This window comes from Lytechinus variegatus, chromosome 18, assembly GCF_018143015.1.
Source record: "Lytechinus variegatus isolate NC3 chromosome 18, Lvar_3.0, whole genome shotgun sequence".
NCBI classification, from domain to species: Eukaryota; Metazoa; Echinodermata; class Echinoidea; order Temnopleuroida; family Toxopneustidae; genus Lytechinus; species Lytechinus variegatus.
The window spans coordinates 3,753,166-3,773,037 of record NC_054757.1 but is presented as its reverse complement, the minus strand read 5'-3'; positions in this window follow the sequence as shown (position 1 = coordinate 3,773,037).

The following is a 19,872-nucleotide window of genomic DNA, read 5'->3' as shown; positions in this document are numbered from 1 at the left end:
GCTATATATTACCCCGGCATTAGCTCGAGCTACCGTCACCGGCGCTCAGTGCATGCAAGGAATTACTCCTGTCGGGTACCCATTCACCTCACCTGGGTCGAGTGCAGCACAGTGTGGACAAATTTCTTGCTGAAGGAAAAACATGCCATGGCTAGGATTCGAACCCACGACCCTCTGTTTCAAAGGCGAGAGTCAGAACCGCTAGACCACGACGCACCCATACGTAATGCGTATAGTGGACGAGGTAGGGTCACTTTGTATCTTTTATAAATATTTCATACATTTTCTGATGACAAAAGTAATGGTAAACTGTTAGGAAGATATTAGAAAAAGAGACAGTATTTTTAATTCCCACCATCCATAATGAAAATTATTATAGCCATCTGTTAGACAGAATACCCCCCCCCCCCACAAAAAACGAGGAAAAACGAAAAATCTGCCCATACCCTTTGACACTTCGGGTGACACTACATAAAGCTGTGTACATCGCGACAATTATTGTAGAATATGTATCCAGCTGTGATTATATTGGGGTGTAGATGAATGCATTAGTAGAGAGAGGGGAGAAAGACAGAGAGAGAGAGAGACAGGGAGAATGAAAGAGTATAAGACCTATTACAAATTTGTAATAGGTTTATGGTAAGACAGAGGAAGGGGTGGCAAAAATGTCTGACTACTTCTGAACAATTTTTTTTTTCAAATCATTTTTTTTTGACCAGTTGACGGAAATAGCGGTGGCAATTTTTTGTCGTTGTCAGAAAATGTTTGCCCCTCGCGACGAGGCTTTAAAGATTCGCCAATAGAGAGGGAAAAGGTGTGTGTTGAAAAGTGACTAGGAGAAGATGGACGTGGCGCTAAACCAGGAGTGGGTGCAACCAAACACCTCTTTCTTCACAAGAGACATGACAGATAGAATTGTCATTTTTATTTACTTTGGTATATTGTGTATTTTTATCTGACGTTTTCTGTTGCGTCATTTCAAACGCCATCATATCGCCCCCTCGTTGCACCTTTTGTTGATAGTGGTTAGTACCCCCCCCCCAAAAAAAAAAAAGCACACACGCACACCACCGATCTCTTTATATTTTTCTTCTAGCATGATCACAGTCCATTGTTTCTCTATGATTGTAACCTCTTCGGCAATAATAAGAAAATCCCGTCTGCACGACAATGCCGAGTAAAGGTACTGCCAAGATTATTCATGTACAGGTAACTCTTGTCCGATATCACATCCATTTTACTTCTTTTAGTTTTGTTTCTTAGCATACTTTGTGGATTGGAAGTTTAATCTAACATCCATCCCAGGTTGAAAAACGTCGCATTTGATTATGGAGAAATATTGATCGATTTTTCTTTCTCTCTCTCTCTCTCTCTCTCTCTCTCTCTCTCTTCATGTGTCATGAAAGTACAATATACTATAAACAGAGATTGAGACAGCTAATCATTCTTCATTACACCCCCTATCCCTCCCTCATCTTCCCCTTTCCATCTCGGTGCAGCTCGCATCCTTTCTCTTTCTTCATCCCCGTTTCCTCAGCTCGCCCCGCCCCCTCTTATCCCCATTACTTTGCAATTCGGATCCCCAACCATACCACCCCCCCTCCCTCTATCTGCTAACATTTTCTTGCTTCTTTCTTTCTGTCAAAAAATACCTTTTCACTAAAAACGTATTTGTTATTTATTCTTGGCGCTCCACCCCCCCCCCCTCTTCCTCTCCCACTTTCTCTCTCTGTCTCTCTCCCTTTCTATCTCTTCTTTCTCGTTATATATGTGTGTTTTTCCAAGAAGTAAAAACAAATATGAACCCTTTCTCATCATTCTCTTCCGTTACTTTCTCTGCCTTTATTTCTCTCTCTCTCTTTCTCTCAGCATATCATCTGGGCTTTCTCTCACACTCGATCCCCCGTTTTCTCATCACGGGGACGTCTGTTTTTTTGACACGGCCTAAACGAACCACATTCATCACTTTTTTTCGGTCCCCTTTGACATAATTTCTTCCATCTCTCTTCCGAGATTGCCGCCCGGCTCATTTATCAGATGTTAAATTTCCCGCCAATGCACTTCTGAATTTCTGAGATGACTCTGTCCCTCTTGTATAACTGTTTGATAAGAAGGGGGACGCCCTTCCCAAACTCAAATGCTAGATTTGTGAAAGAAATCTTATGTGGAGCAGCCATCTTACTGTATAATTTGCGATGCAGTTTCCAACCCTATATGCAACTTCAACGGGCGCATTTTAAAGGAGAATGAAGCCTTTGGAACAAGATAGCTTGTGTGAAAACAGAAAAATCGAAGAAACAGATCAACGAAAGTTTGAGAACAATCAGACAAATAATGAGAAAGTTATGAGCATTTGAATATTGCGATCACTAATGCTATGGAGATCCTCAAATTGACAAAGCAACAAAGATGTGTGATGTCACTTGTGAACAACTTTCCCCATTACTTTAGTATATATTTCACTTAAATTGCCTCTTTTATCACATCTATCAGTAGATCATGTGTTCTTTCTAGAGGAGGGCATCTAATACAGATTTTGAAAGGATACATCATGGATAAAGAGTTTTTGTATCAACATAAGAAAAAGCAAAATGAGACATTTTGAGGGTATTTTATAGTCCATCAAAGGGAAAGTTGTTCACATGTGACATCACACATACTTGTCACATTGCCAATGGGAGTATCTCCATAGCCTTAGTAATTGCAATATTCAAATGCTCATAACTTTCTCATTATTTGCCCGATTTTTCTCAAACTTTCTTTGTTCTTATTCTTTGATTTTTTTCTGTTTCGACTCATGCCTACTTGTTCCAAAGGTTTCATTCCCCTTTAAGGAACATCCCACCGCTGCCACCGAAAATCAATTCCATTGTAACTTCTACTCTTTTAGCCAAAAAAAGTGGTCATGAAGATGAAGTTCATGAAATTTTATGAAGCAGTGCTGATGGGTGCAATAGTGCAAATTTATGCAGCTTAATGCAGTTAGCTGGAATGGTGAAGAGGAGAACTATTTAACATGTTTAATGAAGGTCTAAGTTTGAATGTTTTTAAACGTAAAATAAAGTGCACCCTAAATGTGGACAGTTGTACCTCTCACCATGCAACAGAGCATATTTGGGTGCAAATAATAGCCAAAACGTGCATTTGTGGACCTTTTTTTCAAATTAAGGTGCAATGTTACCCCCTTAAGGTTGATGTTGGTGTCTCATTTTAGAGTATAAACTTGAACCTTTCTTTCTTAGTATGTTTCAATCTACCTATTTTGCATTCCTATCGCTATTCCACATAGTTTTACAAATTTCTTCTTTCAGATTTTCTTTTCTTTCAATACTTCAGTCAGTTCTTTATACGGGGAATCTCCTCTTATCATGATGGGTATGTCGTGAAAACCCCAGCACCTCTTATTATCAAGCTTGAAATAACAATTAATGCAAATCTTGCACGATAGATTATTCATTTTGGTCCAGGATGTCTCATACCAAGAGAGGGAAAATATTTCAATGGATTCCTTTTCGAAAAAAAAAACAGAAATCCGATGTCTGAGTGATCCTCAAAATGCTCCTTTTGGATAATGTAAGGCTACAAAGGAGATAACATCTTTTTCCTGAACAAAAATATGTCCGATACTTAGTACCCTCTTCCATGATACTAAATCAAAACCATCCATCAAAGACGGGTTTGAGGCTGTTGTCAAAGATGACGGAACGAACATCCATCTATCTGCTAGCTTCATTTAGTTCTTAATGAGCTACGGGGTTACGACTCGTGGAAGTTAGCAGCGTGTTTTCGTGCACATCCATGTGTTACAATGACACAGGGCATCAACGCGGCAAACATCAAAGCAAACGGGGTAAATTGCAACTCGCATTACACGGCGACATTCATCATCATAATATGCGGGAAATTACGCGAACGAGGACTTCATTCTCCCCACCCGGTGTAGCCCCGGGCCCAACGGGTGAGCAGACCGATGAGTTTTCTGTCGGAAATGACGCTATTAGGCAAAGCTCATAATCGCGCAAAGAAAGAAAGTGCACGGGTAAATTAACCTACAAAAATAAGCTTATTTTGACCTTGGGGGTATCATTAAAATACTGTAAAGACCTACTCGCGATAACAGAATGGAAAGAAAAGGAACTGTGCGCGCGGCACCGCTGTAAAGTAACCGAGACAAGTTACTTCGGCAACCACGACAGACGTAGCTTTTGTATTTCTTTACGGGGTGCATTGTTGCCAGGTTGCAGATCAGTGACAAGGAATAGTGATTAGTTTGTGATGTGGATCATCATTATAATGAAAGCAATCGAATTAGGGAACAAGATGAAAGAAGGGTGATTAATAATCAGAGAGAAAAAAAGAGAGATAGAGAAAAGTGCAATGAGAGGCCAAACCCTGTACGCCACTCGGATCCAAAGAGGTGAAACTATGGGCACCCTGAGCAACAAGAAAGTGTACACTTAAAATCAACTTGTTTGTAGCTTCTTTTGGTGTTTCTCTTCGTATGAAAAAAAAACGACTCGCCTGCAAAAATTATAATCTGTTAACTTTATCCCGTGTTCGACGTTGCCAGACATGAGTGCCACAAAACCCTGACAATATTATTATTCCATTAATCAAGATTCTATACTGTAAAAATGAAGTGCTAATTCAGCTCTTACAGTGCTTGTATAGTGACTGCACTACGAGTGCTGATATTCTAGTTTGAATTTGAACTAGAAAATCAGCACTTGTATTGTGCAGTCACTATACAAGCACTGTGAGAGCTGAATTAGCACTTCATTTTTTTACAGTGTAGATTTCCGACAAAGATCATGATGACGAAACTCGCAAAGTTCGGACAACATAAGCGAAAGATGGCTGGACTTCCTTGTCTTTGTTTTATTTCGAATTCGAACTAATACCACGTGATATTATATTAGAGATACACACGAGAAGTGAAGTGTGCCATCATGATAATAATGGGATAGTTTTTTTTCAAATATTTGATATCAATTTCGATATTGAGAGTACAAAACATCCTAGAACGTGTTCATTTTATTTGATAGAATTTTTAAGAAAATAATTTTTTTATTCAGTTCCACTTTGAATAAGTATAAATATACATTATCTATAATGTATGGAGTGATGGTTACACCAGTAATGATATTGAGTTTCCATGACAACGCCTCTAAACAGATGATATAAAATGAAATGGTTTTAATTAATGAAAATTGTTAGTTGGCAAAGTGGTAATTACAGTGAATTTTAGGTAGTATCTTGCAAGAGCCATGACAACGTCATTCGAATCGCGGTTTGTGTGAAGACAATTAACTGTTAAAACAATAATCGTATCCTATTTCGAATAAAAGAGGTTTTAAAAACCAGTCAAGTATAGCAGTTATAGGGTAGAAAGGCTATAAAACATTGAAATTTTGAATGTTCTTGTGAACAGCATTGAAAACATTACTCTACAAGGCCGTGCCTTTTGGATTTTTTCAGTTTCTGTCCAATGGTTAAAGTGATTGGTTAACATTGGTTTGACTTCGAAAAATCTGAGCTAGGTCACACTTGTCACCTGTGTCTGTGATATGTTCCAAAAATGAAGCCCAGAAAAAATTGCGTTCGAAAATGATTATTTAGTGCTTCAAAAATTGAAATATAAAGTGACCGGAAACACCATCTTAATTTCATCCCATACACTTATGTGTACTATTTAGATGTCTATAAGACGCATATTTACAAAATCGGGGTTTGCCTTGTAGTTTTAGCTTTTCATTCTCAATAATGGTTGTTTTCAGGGTTTATTAGTTCTAATACATGCACTTGTACACATGTTTCATCTTGGTTTGAGAATTTTTTAAATCGGCTGCTCACAAAGTTAAACAATACCTTTAACAGCTTCTCCTAACGTAAAAGACGAAAGTACACATCCATCCAACTTATTACGAAAATGTTGTACAATATTTTGCCTATACATTTATATACAAACAGAAAACCAAGAGCGCGTTTTCTGTCACAAATCACCGATTTGATAATTTGTTTTTACTTTCCATGAGGTTTATTTTATCTTTGCTTTTAACATGTTTGCCGAGCTTTAAAACGCATAAGAAAAGTGGGATCTTTTGGGGGAAATGGACTGGATAATTAGATATCGTTTTTCAGACCGACGGGGTCTTTCAGTTCTTGCGTTTCCCCCTTCGACATCGCTAATGTGAAGTATATGTTCAGAAACAGATAGGGACTAACTGAGGTACTTTGTAAATCGGTCCTAAGTCCGGCCTAATCCTCTATCTTACGAAAAGAAAGGCATAATTCCGAGGGGATATGAAGATCGCCCGCCTGGCAGATCGACCCCTCCCCATTTCCCAACTCGACAAAGTAATTTTATTGTTTGGAGAAAAACATATCCTCCGCTTGTTTTGCAGACAATAATGTCAATTTCGTTTCTTTCTCCCTTTCCTTTTCCGCGGCTGATCCCCGCCTTCATATTGCAGTGTTTTCGATTTTCTGATTTTCCTGATGACTGGTGTATAAATGAAATGAAATATGTTCTGGTGTACAGTGCAGTGACTTTAGGGTTCAGGTATATATATACGGATTGCTGAGGTTTTGCCTTTTTTATGTGAAGTTTACAAGGATTACCTACTCTGCCCTGGGGCACGATACGAAGGCACCGGGTGAACTAAATGGGCAAATGTCGTTCTTTGTTAGCTGGATCTATTTCTTCTCATTTTCATAAACGAGGTTTTACGTTCATGGTGAAGTAGTCGAAATGTTTTCTATTATACCATTATCCCCCCATCTTTTATCAGAAGCGAAGCCTGCACTTTTGAATTAGCATTATGATGTCGGAGCTGAGTGGTTTCGTGGGGGTAGACTGAAGATGGAAAGGTTATAGGATCGAGACACAGACGAGTTTAGCTAGACGTGCATTTCAAATTACAGATCGGATGTTGGAACTTGGGACCCGGCTTGATGGCTGTATATTTTTATATAAAGATTTATGTATGTATTTTATTCTAACGGGGTATCCCTTTCAGTTATAAAAACTTATCGACCAAGGGGCCCTGTATCAAAGACCATGGTAGTTTCGGCTCCATACTCCATCCTGCGACTTCAAGCGCCTCGAATCAAACTTATAAAACGCACCAATATGACTTGCTCACCATGTCTACAGTGAACAAAAATTCAAAAATTTGTCTTAAATCATATTCGGCAGACGATTTTTTTTTGTACCTTACAATCAGTAGCTTATATCAGATTTGTCTCAAGTTTTACTTTAGTAGATAAGACCTTGATTTTGGCTACAGGCCTCAGCCTGCCTTTGTCATATCACGAGAGCCTTATTTAAGTCCTAAATTCTTTGAGAATGTACATTCTTTGAAATTTGCTACTCTTCATATTTACCTATTTTTTGTTTTGTGTTTACAATTTACATACAATGCACAATGTATTTCGCGTATACTCTAACAGTTGTAAAATGCACGGATAAAACTATACATGTATACATTGGAGGTAATATCAAGTCTTGATTTGGAGCTTCTGTGTAATGAGCTATTGCGTTTATTCTTAAACAAATAAATGAATGAATAAATAGATAAACAAATAATGAATGAAATAAATAAAAAAAATAAATGAATAAATAAAGATAAGTTGGTTGTAGGATGTCAATGATGTAAATATAATTATCCACGACATCATCACAAAAAGTCAAGATGCACGAAATATATGAAAATAGGAATATTATGCTTTGGAAGTATAGACCTATACCTATATTGAGAGTTAAATACACATAGCCTGGTAGATCTATATTCCTCTTATTGTGGTAAAAATGGCGTAAATGGTTAACAAAATGAGGTATTTGTATTTATTTAGACAAGTAAAACATACCAAGTGAAACATGTCGAGGGATACGAAAAAAAAGGTTTGAAAAACCGGTACAAAGTTTGAATCCCGATAATATAGTTACAATAAAATAGCATCAAGATATATAAAAACATAAGTTTAACAATCGGAGAAACAAACAAAACAATGTAAATAACCTTAGGAAATGATATAGATAACATTGATAGATTTATGTAACAATTAAAAAGATTGAAAAGGTGATATGAGAACAAAATTATAAAACAAGCATAAGATAACGTAATGTAACAAATATATTGATGACAAATCTTTACGAGTTGTGATGTGGTTTCAATCATACATAATAATGACTTAAAAGAACCCTCCACCCCAGAAATAATGATAATAATAATAATACTAGCGGCATATTTACCCAGGGTAGCCACTTCAGTTCCGAAAACTGTTCTCCCAGCGGGCCCTGTTATTATTACCCCGGCTTTAGCACGGCTACTTTGATGGGGCGCTCGAGCATTCGAGGAATTTCTTCCTACCTGGTACCCATTCACCTCACCTGGGTCGAGTGCAGCACAATGTGGACAAATTTCTTGCTGAAGGATAGTAAATGACTGAATAAATAAATACTAAAATGAATAAAACAAAATAACAACAAAACAGGTTAAAGTGAAAAAATGGTAAAATAATTGGCTAATATGAATAATAAATAAACTAAAACTGAATAAACAAAAACAAATTTTAAACTGGATAGTGAACACCAAAACATGAGAGACAAAATAAACAAAGTAGAGAATGGATTCATAATGATAAAATAGAATAGATGGGCAGAAAAAAATGCTGATTTATTCTTTATGACAATTTTAGCTCTATAACACTGAATTGGGTGTATTTTAGAGAATATGCTACAATCTCTACTTATTTTCTCACTTCGATTGTTCACAACACCAATCTTTCCACATTATGAAAACACCAATGAGCTCACCGTCACGCTATTCCTTTTAATACCACCATCAATCATTGTAAGCATCGTGATGAAGATGAAAAGGACTAATTACCCTTGACTCGGGTCATTATGGAGGTAGTTAAATTGAAAATAAATTAGACTATCATAACGGTTAAGGTTACTCATTTATACTGATGGATTTAAGTAAGTGAGGGGTAACAGGTTATACCATGTATCGCTGTGTATTGTAAAATGATAATAATTTAAGAAGGCATAGAGTATCAGGGTCCAATCTTAAAGGGGAATTGATTGATTGATTGATTTTATTTGGCAAGTCACCATAACATATATACAGTAGCATTAAAACAACAGGCTTGCACAGGATGACCCACGAAAGCTCGAAAGCTTATTTCCAGTGGGGTCCTGAATTAAGATAATAAAATGGTTTACATATTAAAAATGAAGGAAAAAATCAGAATTTAGTATTACCAATAAATAAGATATATAGACAATAAATTAGATATATACAAGAATATAACGAAGAAGAAGAAGAAAAGAAGGAGAAGGAGAAGGAAGAGGAGCAACAGAAGAATAGTGGGGACGAGGAGTAGGAGACGGAAGAAACTGATAACGAAGGAAAATAAATAAGGAGAAGAACAACAGCAAAAACGGTGACGACAATAACAACACGAAGAGGAGAATAGGAAGAGATAAAAGAAATAGAAAGAATAGAAGAAAGAACATATCGAAGCTTCAATCACACTATGTAAAATACATAATAATACCTGGTAGAGAAGAGAAAAGACCTAGGTCAGTATTCAGGCTAAATCAACCGTATAACATATCATTTTCATCTTCTTTTTGACTCTCAAGTGAAAGATATTCTTTCAATTTCCTCTTAAAATGCAAAAAGTTTCCTATTTCCTTTATATAATTGGGAAGGGAATTCCAATGTTTTATAGCATTGTAATAAAAGGAGTTACCAATACTCCCTATCCTTTCTGGTAAGCAAAAGTTGAAATGGCTGTTTCTTGTATTATAGTTATGTATTTCGGTAACGAGATTAAAGTTTGATCCAATGTAATGGTTCGATCTATTGTGATAGATTTTATGCACGTGGTGCAAAATAAGCTGCTTTGATCTTTTGTTGACTTCAAGAAAACCTGCTCCAGTGAGTTCGGTATAGCCAACATGGGTTCTGGGACCAGAACAGTTAATGAATCTAACCATTTTATTCTGTATAATTTTCAACTTCTTTTTATCGAGTTCGCTTATGCCACTAAACCAAGCAGGGTTAGCATAGTCAAATAAACTCTGAATAAGTGCAAAACAGAGAATACGCCTTGCTTTTTGATCCATACAACTTTGATACCTGTACAAAATTTCAAACGGGCATTCGCCTTTTTTACGATTGATTCTACTAAAGATGAAAATGAAAGGGAGCTAGTCAACTCAATGCCTAAATACTTTACAGATTCTTTCCTCTGAATTATCTTATTATTGTATGATACTTCAAATTCAAATGAAGTTTTATGATTACTTTTGCCTAAGTGTAACGATAATCTATTATCAGTCATCCAATCGACACATGTAGACAGCTGTTCGCTAAGTTTTTCCTCAACAAATTTTGGGTTGGAATTTGAACAAAGTAGTACGCTATCATCTGCATACAATAATAATTTACAGCCAGCTTTTATACAAATAGACAAATGAAACCTTTGGAAGAAGTGGGCTTGTGTGGAAACAGAAAAAACAAAGAATAAGATCAAAGAAACTTTGAGAAAAATCCGACAAATGATAAAATCGTTATGAGCATTTGAATATTGCAATCACTAATGCTATTACCATGATTATTATGTAGATCCTCTCAATGGCAATGCGACAAAGATGTGTGATGTCACATGTGGACAAACTTAGCCTTTGACATGTTTGATGGACTATAGAATACCCCCATAATGTCTCTTTTTGCTCTTTCTTATGGTGATACAAAGTCTTCATCCATAATGTATTCTTTGAAAATCTGTATTACATGCCCTCCTCATAGAAAGAATACATGATTTACTGATAGATGTGCTCAAAGAGGAATTTTAAGTGAAATGTACACAAAAGTAATGGGAAAGTTGTTCACATGTAACATCACACATTTTTGTTTCAAACGTTTATTTTCTTTTAACTGGGAACTGCTGAAGGAAATGTTTATAAAATGAAAATAATCATCTAAAACAGAAATGATTCAAAGCATTTTCTTTGGAAACCTTCGACCACTCGGTGTCATTTTTTTAAATGATATTTTGGGGTGTCAAAATTATACACACCAACATTTTTTTTCTAATTTTCACCCCTCATGATATTTTCCCTTCATGTTTTAGACCTAATGACACTAAATTATTTTGATCAACAATCACATCCTATTTCCACCGATGTTGTCACTGCGGGAGCTATTCTTATTTCATCGTGTTCCGTGCTCGTCCTCCTCCTCCTCTTCTTCTTTTCCTCCTCCTCCTCCTCCTTTTTTTCGTCTTCTTCTTCTCCTCCTCAGTCTTCTACTCTTACTCCTTCTTATCTTTATTCCACTTTACCTTTTAATTTTCCAGTTCCCTCTGTATGAAGTCTGTCGGTTTTTGGACACCATCAGCATCAGGCTTGATTATCATGCATGTTTGCATACTTTGCTCCTGCTCTCATTCACACACATACGCACACACACACCCACACCCTCACTCACACACACACTCCCCGGCACACACGGCACACCCACAAACACCCCAGAAAAGATCCTCACGAACACTCTCTCACACAAATGCCAAACACCATTTTTTTTTTTTTTTTTTTCATATTGTTTTATTCTGATTCCATGAACAAAAATATATAACATTTCAAATTAACATTTCAAAACACATAATATTTTACATTTCATATTTGGACATTTTTCACTAACTTAATACCAGCATAAATCATATATAACTTAAAGGAGAAACAATGAAATCAGTTATAAAAATGTTTGAATTATTCTTCACGACCGCACACACACACACACACACACACCATCCCCCAACCACACACACGCATTCACCCCACCCTCCCCCTCTCCCTCCCTCTACTACTTTTCACGCCTTCATTGGTCATTCAATCTCTTTCTCTCTCCCTCTACAGTAACATGTTTTTGCATCACTAAATTGTCGTTTGCGGAGGTTATCTGTTTCTTGTTTTAATTTTATTAAAACTCAAGCAGCAACGCACTGCAAAAATCACCATTTTCGAAGTATACACAGACAGGTTCCTCAAACGAGGAAGGGGGGGGATCCCTAAAGTATCACTGTTTTTATTCTCCTCTACCATGTAGGCCTATACGTTTCTTTCCGCCTTGCTCTCTCCCCCTCTCTCTCTCTCTCTCTTTCCCCTCTTCTACTCATCTTCGATCCTCACTTCTTTCATTATCTCCTAGATCCAAGCTGTCAGTCTGGGTTATCTCTGCCTGCCATCTTTGCTTGATGACATTCGTTCCATAAAAGGTACTACGGCTCCATAATGTCCCTTTATTTATTAGTCTCTTGCCAGACAGTTTCCCTGTCTCATTTGGGAAATGTTCATGTATTTCACCAACAGAGAACACTCGTGATATATAGCAACACTCGCACTCCGCTCCATAAATTCTCCCCCCCACCCCCCCCCCCCCCCCGCTCTCAATCCTTCTATACCATTTTAGACAAAATGCAGAAATGTCTCGTAATTCTCTCCACTTTTAGTCGGTATGACGAGTGCAATAAAACGCCGAGACATTCTATTTTATCAACGTCGATATGAAAATATATGGCCTCATAACTCCCGCCGAAATTGCGACATTTACGGCGGTAGAACGACCGTAAAAGGGTCCGCTTGCCATTTTATTCCTGATTTACAGCCACCGTAGAGAAAGTTCTCGAAATGTGTCGTTAACTTCATCTTCGTGTCGAATCAAGCGTTGTAATTTTTATGTCATGCCGAGAACATGACTCCACACGGCATGCATATTTTACACCATAGCTCTCGTTACATGATATTAATGATAATCGTGCATCGTAATCATAGGGAAGAAATAGACAAAGCATTTCATTCGATATTTTACGATTATGCTTCTCGCATCGTATTGGGAAGAGTTGTATACTTTATCTTTCTAACAGTATATTCAGGGGAAAAAAGTTAACCCTCTTTGCCTAACTATAGTATATACACACAAGACGAGGGACAGGTGGATTCCCGAACTCTAGGATTCTTATGTATGTTTTGCCAGTTTCTACGAGACCTCAAATAAAAGGCCTATATATTCAAAAAATGAATCAGAGCCTCTATACCCCCTCTATACCATCCCCCATATCCACGGAGGGGGGGGGGGGTGGGTCCTCCAAAATTTAGGCATGTATCATATCTAAACAATTCTTCTCGGGTACATTTGTCGAAAATCAAATAATAAGGAGTCCAATCGTGATGTATGACGTCACACGAAAGTAGCTTAGCGACATTATCATAATCGTATCTTCATCAGGCACCTATTCATACACGACTATAAATTTCCCCTAAGAAAAGACAATAATTATTGGGAACTACTTCAAAATTGACATTACACGACATAACTGAGTTTGTCGTCCATGATGTTACAAAATGAATTTAATACACCCTCACCCTTGGTTTCATCTATAGGATGCAATATTTTAAATACACCCCAGAAAATGTTCATTTGAATAAATAGAATGTAAAAATCGGATGTAAAATAGGAAAGTTATGGCATTTTAAAGTTTCGCTTATTTTTCACAAAACAGTGATATGCACAATTCTGTGACATGCAAATGAGTCAGTCGATGATGTTCATCACTCACTATTTCTATTGTTTTTTTTATTGTGTGAATTATACAATATTTCATTTTTTTAGAGATTTGACCATAGGGACCGACTTGACTGAATCATATAGTATTAAACAATGCTAATTCCACATGTTCGGGAGGAAATGATCACCGTTTCACTTGACAATGAGGAGAAAATTAGAATATTTCATATTTTATAATATAAAATACAAACGAAATAGTGAGTGGGTGATGTCATCAGTCTCATCATTTGCATACCAACCAGGATGTGCATATAACTGTTTTGTGAAATCAAGCGAAGCTTTAAAATGTCATAACTTTCTTATTTTACATCCGATTTTGATGAAATTTCAGTGTTATGCTTGTTGGATTTTTCTCATTTTATGCAAATCAATTTGTTGTTGGGGTGGACTTGTCCTTTAAATAGAACGTCTGGATAATTCAAACAGAATACAGGTTTCACCGTCTTGCAAGCCGTCACAAAAACTGAAGTTCGAATTAAAAAAAAAATAGGGCGCTAATAAATTGTGAGTGACAGTAGACATATCGAATGGATACTGGATTTGACACTTTGGTTTCTATTGGTGTTCGAACCACAACTCTTTGACGCACAAAGAGGGGAAAGCCATTCTGTTCTATTCTTCTTGAAATTCAGAAAAATAAGGTTTTTCTCATTAATCTCAGGTTACATGAATCACAACAGTAATTTCCCGCCATAATCCTAGTTCTGATGCCACCCGGAAGTGAAGGAACTTGAACCTCTAACCGAAGCGTGCGATAGGGGGATATCGTCAGATGGGAATCCGTACGAAAATAATTACGAAGAACAATATTGACATACAAAAAATAATCGAAATCGGTTTCAAAACCTCGCCTGGCCCCAATCTTTTTGCCGAAGATACCTTATCTGGCAGGAATGCTGCCGATTGGGAGGAATTTGTGTCATAATGATATGATTTCATGTTTAGAGTATGTAGTGATCCAAGCGTCAAACGGGGGTGTGTCGTTACGTCACAATGATGTAGGCTATAGCTATTTTTAGATGATCCTGGAGGCAAGATCATTACAACCAGTGGCCGATGTATATGTACATGGACTATCGAGAAGGCTGCCCCCCCCCCCCCAGAAAAAAAATACAATTTCAACTTTAGAAGAACCTAATAAAATTATAGTTCGGCCAATATAAATGCAATCATGATTATGATTCGAAAACAGGAGGCGATTAGTTTTATCCCATTATTTAAATTTTAAGTCAACATTTCATGAAATAAAAATAAACAAAAATAGTGATTGTCTTATCGCCATCGGTTCTTTCATATCGGTTCTTTCATTGCATATCACCAAATCATATTCATACGTTCATACTAAGTAACCATGGCAACTGTTTTGTGAAGTTAAGAGAAACTTTCGAGTGTTGTAACCGAAATTCTCTAGGAGCCTAACCGTAATTCAAACGTCTGCTTTTAAAGAATATTTAGTATTATACTAACGCTTGTTTATTTTTCTCTCTCTCTCTCTAATACTAAACTTGCTGTTGAGGTTTTTAACAAGATTTTTTCGAGGGGAAAATATGGGTTCTGTGACATGCTCTGCCCTACTAACCATACTGGTTATAATTCCACTTGTCTCTCATTGTACATAACGAAAATGACATCAATATCACAAATAATATTAAAAAGTATGGTGTGTCAGAAACATAAATTACTGTATATGCATAATGATGTGGGAAAATTGTACTTTTGGGGGATAAAAGTATAATCTAGGTGAAAAGTATAGAAAATGTAACATTCACAGAAAAGAGGGAGAAAAGAATAATGAAGGAGGGTGATAATGATGACGAGGAGAAAAAAAATGAAGTGCATGAAAATAAGAGACAACATATAGACAGAGAGAGAGAGGGAGGGGTCTGCAGCAGCACAAAACCTAAACGAGGATGAAATCAAGAGAAAAATTAGAGAGAAGATAAAAAAAAACACGAAGAAGAAGCAGAAGAAGAAGAGGATCGAAGAAGAAGAAAAAGAAGGAGATGATGAAGAAGAAGTATAAAAAAAGAGAAGGAAAAGAAAAAGAAGAAAAAGAAAGAAAAGAAAAGGAAGAAGAAGAAGAAGGAGAAGGAGAGGAAGAAAAGGAGAGGAGGAGGAGGAAGAAGAAGAAAATAGCAAGGAAGTGAGAGCTGAAAATCATATATAACTTAAAAAAACTATGCTTAACATGAGGATAAGCAAAACACTGATATAAACTATCATTTATGAATAGATTTGTTCATCTATTCAAGCGTTCAATGCCATTTCAATTCTGTATTATTTACAATAATACCAAATGAATATGACTGATAATTCCAGAGAGCGAAATGGAGAACGTTGTTTCGGTATCAGGGAGGAAACCGGAAGTAAATTCGAGAAAGCGTCTATGAGGCGGGGTCGAAACGTGAGCTGGCCCGTGGGCGAGTTTGCTACGGGGAGATAACACCTCGGGGTCACTGTCCTTTGGCAATATAAAACGAAACTGAAATGAAAAAAAAAATAGTTTTTCCAAATGATTTATGAATACTCATGCATAAAATGAGTTTTTTTTCTTATTCCGAAGAGCAAAGTCCAGTCAACATTAAAGCATATATACGTACATATACATATTTTATCTAAGGCTATACATTTTTTTTTTTGGGGGGGGGGGTTATTTTGTACAAATAAGTAATCATTTAAAACGGGATAGATCACAGATCATACTTTTGAATATTTTATATTCTACTTAATATTGGATATAAAGTGATGGACGTTTATTCTACCTCATAATTATTAATATTAATGTCTGTTTTGGAAATGAAGATACTCCTCGAACCTTTAAAATTCAAGCACATGCAGTATAGGGTAGGCCTAAAACATAAATGGATCATGTCCACGTATTTCATAAATAGGCCTATACCATACAATGTTTTATAGGCCTACATAATGTCAAGAGGTAGGCCCTATCCATATATGGACCTATACATGTACCATGTATAATATTTAGGCAGGTGCTAAATGAACACTTTTGAACTGCATATTGCAATAATTTGCAATAATGAAAAAAAGAAGAGATAAATCTATAGCCGGAGCAATGACTGGTATGTTTTACGGAGGGGCGTGGGCGAGATGAACTTATAGGCCTATAAGGTGATATATTTTTTTCCCTCAATGAAATATCGGGCATAGTATACTTAACAATCAAGCCCACTTGTTCGAATGAGGGCTTTCATTCCATTCTCCTCATTTCTTCTCATGTCTCTCCTTGGTTTCTTCTTCTTTCAGGTTTTTTTTATACGTTAGTGCTTGAAACATCATTATAGGGACGGCGCCCCTTAATTTGGGAACTTTTACCATGTCAGAATTTCAGAGACACGTTAGGCCTAAGGCCCTAAGGAAACACTAAATTTGAACCACCAAACATAAGCTAATCTGGTAAAAAAAAATAATTAAATACATAGGCCTACATATAAATAAATAAATAGATAAATAAATAACTAAATAAATACGTACATAAATATATAAATAAACAGATAAATAAATAACAAAATATTACGTACATAAATAAATAAATAGATAAATAAATAAATAAATAAATAAATAAATAAATAAATAAATAAATAAATAAATAAATAAATAAATAAATAAATAATAAGACTGGGGCTGGACCATGTCAAAATATTTTGGAAACGTGCAGAAAGACATAGGATAGAGAATAATTATTGACATCATCATGAAATTACCGGCAGTTATTTCTGTGGCAGTATCAGTATGGAAATCAGACAAAAAACTGGCGAATGAAAAACAGGTTATACATCAACAGTTTCCTAATCCAGCCCATCATCGCTGTTAACTATCTCTAAACCGTGCCCTACATCTGACCAAAATCTGACAGGCATGCCACACAAAATACGGCAGAGATTACTCGGCGCTGCAGCCGTCACTCCGTAAACACATCGGATGGAGGGGAAAAAATAACCATCGGACATATGGAAGCCAAAGAACCCGAGCCCGCCCCGCTAAGGTGCCGCCTCGACTCCGGTGATTTACAGCACTTGCTAACAGACATCTAAGTCGAATAAGCCGCCAAGCTGCGAGGCGTGAGGGGATAGGGGGAGCCGGGACGCTAGCCATTAATTTTGCTGGTTGTGGCCGCGCTGATAGATGGATGGAGCCGTGGAGGCTTGAGACTCGCCGATACAGTCTTTCTTTGGTCGCGAGCAAGCATGATTCTCTAAAATTTGTGTTCATGCATGGGGAGTAGAATTAGTAAGCGGAAATATCGTTTACTCAATCAAGAATGGTTAACAGTTCACAAGATGTTTGATATTATTATCTACATCCGATGTGTGTGATAGTATACTGATATAGTGATACTGGGCCTTACGTGGTCAGACAAAGTCGTTTCATCTATACGGAAATGGAGGAGACGGTATCTCCACCATATAAAAAGAAATGTGGCCAAAACAAAGAAAATCACAGTGGGTTATTGCATTTTGGCTTAAAAAATAAAATCATATTACCATTTTTGCCTATTTTATTATTTTTATCAGAGGACTTTATTGAAGTTTGAACGTCCTCTGTTTACCGCTCTTAAAACGCACCTCGGGGGGAAAAAATACAAAAAAACAACAAAATATTCCGCAGGTTATAACTTTGGTGAAAATTGGTAAAACAAAATTCTCTGCCAATAAGCCAAAATTTGATTGTCGTAGCTGCGTGACTTTCAATAGCATAAACCGAATATCTTTGATAATACCATATGTTCACTGATGTCTAAGAAATAGGCTTTCATTGTCATTACCTTATTATATTTGCAATAATTTCGTTTTCACCCCTAAAATCTGAAATGTGTTTCGAAGTTTAACGCATTCTTACATTGTAAATCTTGCAGAACAATGGAAATGGTATACAGGAGAACAGGACATGTTCATTTTCCTGGAACATTAATTTGAAGAGGTTTACATAAACCTGCGGTTTTCACAACATTGCCTTCAATTTCATATATGAGCCTCCCTCCCCCAAAAAAAAAAAAATCCCTCCAATACCTGAACTTAACAGAACAGAAGACTGTTTAAATAATCATTAAGTAGGCCTCACAATAACAGACATTTATCATTTTTCAAAGCCCGCTTTTGAACAACAAAAGGGGCTTTGAAAAAATAGAACGCGAAGTGGCTGAATGGAATATTGTACTGTATTATTCTAGGAAATAAAAACAAAATATCTGAACATGCCTATATACAGCATACCTGTAAATAATTCGAACCTACATCAGAAATTGAAAGAGGATACAGTTCAAATGATTATGACCACAACAAAGACCTGAAAATATTTGTCGTCAGAAGAACTAGTGTGAGGGCGCTAATTCACTTTCACGAGCAGTGCGAGCGCAGGCGGTCGTATATTTCCAGACTGCTAAGAACGCTCCGACTCAGCCATATACATGTACGATTTATGCAAAAGGTTTTACAAACTTAATTTTATTGAGATGAATGGTACATAATTATATTATATGAATGAGAAGAGAAGGGATCATTTTGAAGGATTACATTGAAAAAATTATTTGAATTAAATGTGTTAATGCATTAATTAATGTCAATGTGCAAATTTTCATTTAGGGCTTATATTCTATTTTAAATAAAATTGCAAAAAAATTACATAAAAATTACAAACGTAAAAACAATGGTGGTGTTGCATTTATCGTTATACTGAATAAAATTATGGTTAAAACTTACGTCTAATTATGGTTACAACTTACGTCTGGTCCCTAAATTGTGATTTGCGGTAATTTTAGTTTAGATAAGTTTTTCTTCCTGTATTTATTGTTTATGTCACGGTGCACTCATCACAAGCTGCGCTTTCTGAGTTGCTACCTCCATTGTTTTGTTAAAGTTCTTAAAACTGATTGATGCTTTTATCGTTGGAAATAAATATACTTTCAAATCAATGTTAATATTCTTGTCTGGCATACATAATTATGGAATCATTTTTGTCGAACAGTTGCTTTACAAGAACATAACCCATTAACATTATGAACAAAATGAAAATAAATTCAACAAATATGAAAACTTATGAAGAAATTCAGATGGTGAAGATCAATTTATCTTTTATTTCCACTTTTGATGACTGAAAATAAATATCAGTGTCTTTCTCTGACGAATGCTAGACCAATACGTTCCAACGTCCCAGATAGATCATTCAAATGGCAAAGTGCTGATCGACAAAAAGATTTCTATGTCAATGAATCAAC